The 5,304-nt window shown below is 30.5% G+C and overlaps 1 long non-coding RNA gene across 1 annotated transcript; it reads right to left on the bottom strand.

Moving 5' to 3' along the window:
* Positions 1-445: 445 nt before the first annotated feature.
* LOC125053325 lies at positions 446-4,107 on the bottom strand. Its single transcript, XR_007117559.1, has 2 exons — positions 3,567-4,107; positions 446-556 (listed from the first exon to the last, which is right to left on the bottom strand). It is a non-coding gene; the product is annotated as an uncharacterized LOC125053325 (long non-coding RNA).
* Between the last annotated feature and the right edge of the window lie 1,197 nt (positions 4,108-5,304).

Genomic DNA, 5,304 nt, shown 5'->3' with positions numbered 1-5,304 from the left:
GTTATAGACAAGTAACGATAGAGAAATTTGACTGGTCATTAAAATTCGCTTACCAGTAACAAAAAATTGTAAGCGTTTTCCTGTTGATATGAGTTTTATATTTAGCAGCTTTGGTAAGGAGGTTTGTGTAAATAAAAAAAAATGAAGTGGCGGAGAGTTTATTGCCAGTTCTTCTCTTCCGTTCTACGCCCTTGATTTGAGAACTGCCAGTAAATGTAAAATTAGAAACATCTAATGTATATTTCTTTTTTGACGTTCATAAGTGTACATTGTGTTACCTATATGAATAAATGATTTTTGACTTTTGTTATAAAAATCTATAAAGACATGATAAATTCCATACATATCGTATTCGAAAGAATTTGAAACTTGATTTATACACAAGTTATTAATCAAGGAACGTGCTTAAACACGTGACTTTTTGTTGAGGAATTAAAACACAATATTAAATCTCAAATGTATATTATAATTGCTTCATAAATCATAACGAATGCTATCCGCAGCTAACGATGGCCCGGTTTCATGTTATGACGTCCGACATTTACCGTTTGAAGTTCTGTGGACAAAGAATAAATACATGAAAACATTATTCAAATACAATTTATTATACTTTTTAAATGCTTGAGGCATTATTATGACATATTGTGTTTCTGAACATACTTGTTCCTTTATTGAAATATAATGGGGTCATAATAACGAAAATGTTGCGTACAAAATTTCGATGTAAATCGCCACGAAACTGCTTATATAAATTTCATTTAGGTCCATATTCTGCTTCGATAACAGTACAATCATTTACGAAAAATCGTTTGACAGCTGCTGAAACTAGTTTTAATTTAAGTTTGATTGACGTTCTAGAATACAAAGAACATTGTCTATAGTTCATTATCATTTTCGTCATCATGACAACGTTTAATGTGTGCACAATTACCTACTATAGTTTAACTGTGTGTGTAATACCGTGGTCTAACCAAGCACTTTGAAAATCTTCTTCAGACTTCAGAGGAATCACAGATAAGCAACTTTTGCATTAATTACTGATTGCCTTCTAGCCAGTACGTTTTTATTTACATTTTTTTCAAATCATTGTTTACACAAAATCTGTGCAACCACAATTTGAACAGTTTATTGTCACATTTGACAATTGACGTCATTTACTTGAACGCATTACTTTGTGGAAGTGACATGGGTTTTTTATCAATAGTGACTGTATTTGCACTGAGTTCGATTCACCGAGCTATTTCAAGGTAGCAATGACGTTTTCATTGATATTTAATTACTTGGGATTTTCTTAATAATGGAGGTTAAGTTACGCGTTGAATTATTTATTTTTGTCTGATGGACTTATTCATATAAAACCTTATTTACAATTAACCGGATTTCTTCAGTATTTAAAGATATATTCTTTGATTATACATTTATATAATCATCGGGTGTTTCATGTTAAAAGTTGAATTGAAAAAGAAAGTTAGAAGTAAAGAAAGATTAAAAGGTTCGTTTCACGGAATTTAAACAGCTTCTATAATATATATTTCTAATAAGAGATATTTTGCTTTATTTCACGCATTATTAGAATGTAATTAGGAATTTTAAAATGTTATTTTTATTACAATAAATTTATGAAAGATTATTTTAAATGTTTAACTAATTTGACCGTGAAAATTATCAAGAACTCTGTGGATCTAATTGAGGTGGTGCAGCAAATCTAAACTATTTCTAACCTTAACTTTATATAATAATTAAAAAGTTTCCATACATCCTCCTTTTTGACGTAAAACCATAGATTACGTTGCTATTACAGTGATACAGGTGTGTTATAATTACTGTCGGAATGCGGATGTTATGAAGGTTCTCATTTACAACTACATATTTATTTACTTTGACCGCACAATACTACGCTTAAATAGGACAACGGCTTATATCGCAAACTCTTTCGCCAGCCAAAGAAAATAAACAATTCCGTAATAATATAATCATTTATGAAATTTATTATATAACATAAATTAATTAAAGCAATAATTAAACGTCACAATGATATATAAAGTAAGATAAGAAATAAACGTAAATAATAGTAAAATATGTTTAGAATGCTGTTAGCTGTATATAGTGTTTATTATCTTTGACGGTAATTCGTAATTATATAGATAAAACGGCGCAAGAGTGATTAAATGAATGATCCCTGCTTCTTATTAAAACTATGGTGAATTTATTTCAATATTTTTAAATAGCTTAGTGAATCGTACGTTTTATACAAATTTATTTTTCTATTTAAATTAAAATAATTTTCAGCTATGTAAGTTTTTTTAGCTATGAATTATTTTGGGACACATCTAAAATGTGCAGATGCAAATTCATCGCGCAAAAATGTCATCCATTTTTAAAAAAATTCTTTGTGTATTTAAATAAATTGACATTTAACAAAAATATCTAAGTTCTTTTTTGTCTGATTTGTTATAAAATAATATTATAATATATATGTAATTATTGATAAATAGAAGGACAGCGACAATAGCATTGAACTCCTAAAGAACCGGATATGTTCCGATAAAATTATCATAGGAAGGATGTGTGTATCAGTTGCTTGACCCTATGATTGTGTTTCTAATATTTTATATAATTTAACATTACATGATCTACTTTTAATCTAGAATTAAGATCTATTAAGAATAGAGAATACTGTCTAAGCTCTTTAAAATGAGATTTAGAATCGCGAATTAGCTGATGGATGGATTTTGTTGATTTAACCTATACAATTACTATTATTAATATTGTCTGGAATACACGTGTGTACTACTACTCGATTGCCTTGTATTAAGATACATTAATGCACACAAATTTAAAATTAAGTATTCGTTAAATTAAATATTTGTATTATTTACTATAAGGCTTGATTAAAAGCCGGGTCATAAAATATTAAAATTGTAACAGATCTTCTGAGCTGTTATTAAAGTTGCCAATGTAATAGGAAAAATGGCTTTCATAAAGTGCTCTTGGTTACTAATTGTTTTAAAAGAAATATAGCAAGGTTTTTTTAATACTATAATTTTTTCAGTCATTTATTAGTGTCAACTCTGTTTGGGTGTTAAGTTGTAAAATTTGATGGAAACTTTCTATCTGATTTGTAGGCATTTGATTCAGATTATTTTTTCAATTGACGTCAGCCCGCTCTCTATATTATATTAAAATATTATTGTAATAGATTGCTTTTGGTCAATATTATTAGGGAAATCTACTTTTTTGTTGTGATCATAACTCATGTACGATGTATATGATTTGAATATTAATACTGCATTTCTTAACTTTCTTAAAACTAGTTGCTTGGAAGACCGCTTACAAAAATCAGGAATTTGTATGATTATAAATATCTATTTAGAGTAAGTATTATTATTTTTTTATTTTAATTTAGAATTCTATACCAAATAAATATTATTGTTATATAGCGCGCATATCTCATAATGAAACTTATCTCTACATTACATTCACGTTTAAATAACCTAACAGTTGCCCTTAAACCGGTTATATCCGAAAATACTTTGTGTGTTTGTCGTGAACATAAAAATACCAACCTGCATCAGGAAGCATTTCACATGTTTGCACTGTCACAACACTAAGCATTCCTTCAGCGTTTCTCATTGTACTTTGGGATCACATTCGAAGATGACACTGATGAAGCATTGCTGTTGCTTTTGGAAAGGGAAGATTTCTTCTTGAAGCTCAGTCTGGCTTCACCTCTGAACAGCCGGTCAAGGGTCTGCCTCAACGCGGAGTGTTTTCTTTCAAAGGGATTTGTGTACATTGTTACGACTTTATTACATACGCGTGTTTCACTTGAAGGTTGAGTTCAATCTGAATGGTTGCGGTTGCCGCTCGTTATATATTGATGTCGTGACGCGTGCGCAGGTCAACAAGTCGTCTACGTACGTCACAATTTTTTGTTCGTCATTTGAACCCATGTCAAAAGTGTTAGTATGTTATTAATTGTTGATGTACGGTTGAAATCAATCCTTTTTTCAAGCGCTTCTCACGGTGAATGACGTTACTGGAATAAAAAATAGATTTACGACTCGGTCAATAGACGTACGTAACTAGAAAATTTGTTATGTTGTTTTTGTTTTGATGATTTTCAAAACAGAGCTTTAATGTTAAGATTTTTTGTGCACTCGGAATATTTTGTATTGTTTCTTAACAAATTATTTAAACCTAAATATTTGTATAATATAATTTATTTTATGAAATAGATTTTCGAAATATGGCCAAACTCATGATGGGCTGTTTAACTATATAAGATAAGATTCAGATTAAACTTGTGTTCCCCTAGAGCTATTGTGTTTGTTTAAAACTAAAAAAACATTTTTTTTATTTTATAATTGTATTCGTCGTAATTAGACTAGCACTTAAAAAATAATAACTGTATCCTTCCTTGGGAAAATTCTAACCTAGAAAACAATAAAATTTTCCATTCATATAAAATAGTAGTATTTTATAAAGATGGCAAATATTGCACCTATATGTTAATTTCTGTTTAGATTAATAGTCATACAAGCAGGCCTAAAGATGCCTAAACAGATTCATTGACACCAAATTGTCATTGATAGATTATATGAAAAGTTAACATAGCCGTAGGTACGGTATTTTCCAAATAATCGATATATCAGCAAAAGGTTGATTGCCTATTTACCTATTAAAAAATATAATTAAAATCCCTAGCATAAATTTTGAAACCCAAGCATGTTCTCCTTCTTTATAGGGAACTAGGTGGTGTAGGTACAGTTCCCTATATAGAGAGAAGAAGAAGCATCTAAAAGAGTCATTTAAACTCATATGTCCGCGAGATAAGGCAAATAGCATCCAAAATAGTATAGTACAACCTGTTTGGTCTGCTGTCTTGCTGCTCTACATTGATTGAAGCCATATTTTGTTTCCTTAGGGTTTCCAATTTACAGCTTATTTGGAAATATGATCTGCATTATTGCGTAGCGTGTGACCTACCAACTAATACTTTCGGCATTTTATTTTCATTTTTCTATCAGTTCAAGAGCAGTGTTGGCCTAGTGGCTTCAGCGTGCGACTTTCATACCTGAGGTCGTAGGTTCGATCCCCGGCTATGCACCAATGGACTTTCTTTCTATGTGCGCATTTAACATTTGCTCGAACGGTGAAGGAAAACATCGTGAGGAAACCGACATGTCTTAGACCCAAAAAAGTCGCATGTGTCAGGCACTGGAGGCTGATCCTACTTGCCTATTAGATTTAAAAATGATCATGAAACAGATTTAGAAATCTGAGGCCAAGACCTAAAGTGGT

Source organism: Pieris napi, chromosome 10, assembly GCF_905475465.1.
Source record: "Pieris napi chromosome 10, ilPieNapi1.2, whole genome shotgun sequence".
In the NCBI taxonomy this organism is placed as follows: Eukaryota; Metazoa; Arthropoda; class Insecta; order Lepidoptera; family Pieridae; genus Pieris; species Pieris napi.
The sequence above is the reverse complement of the archived record's forward strand: the minus strand, read 5'-3'. Positions and strand labels throughout refer to the sequence as shown.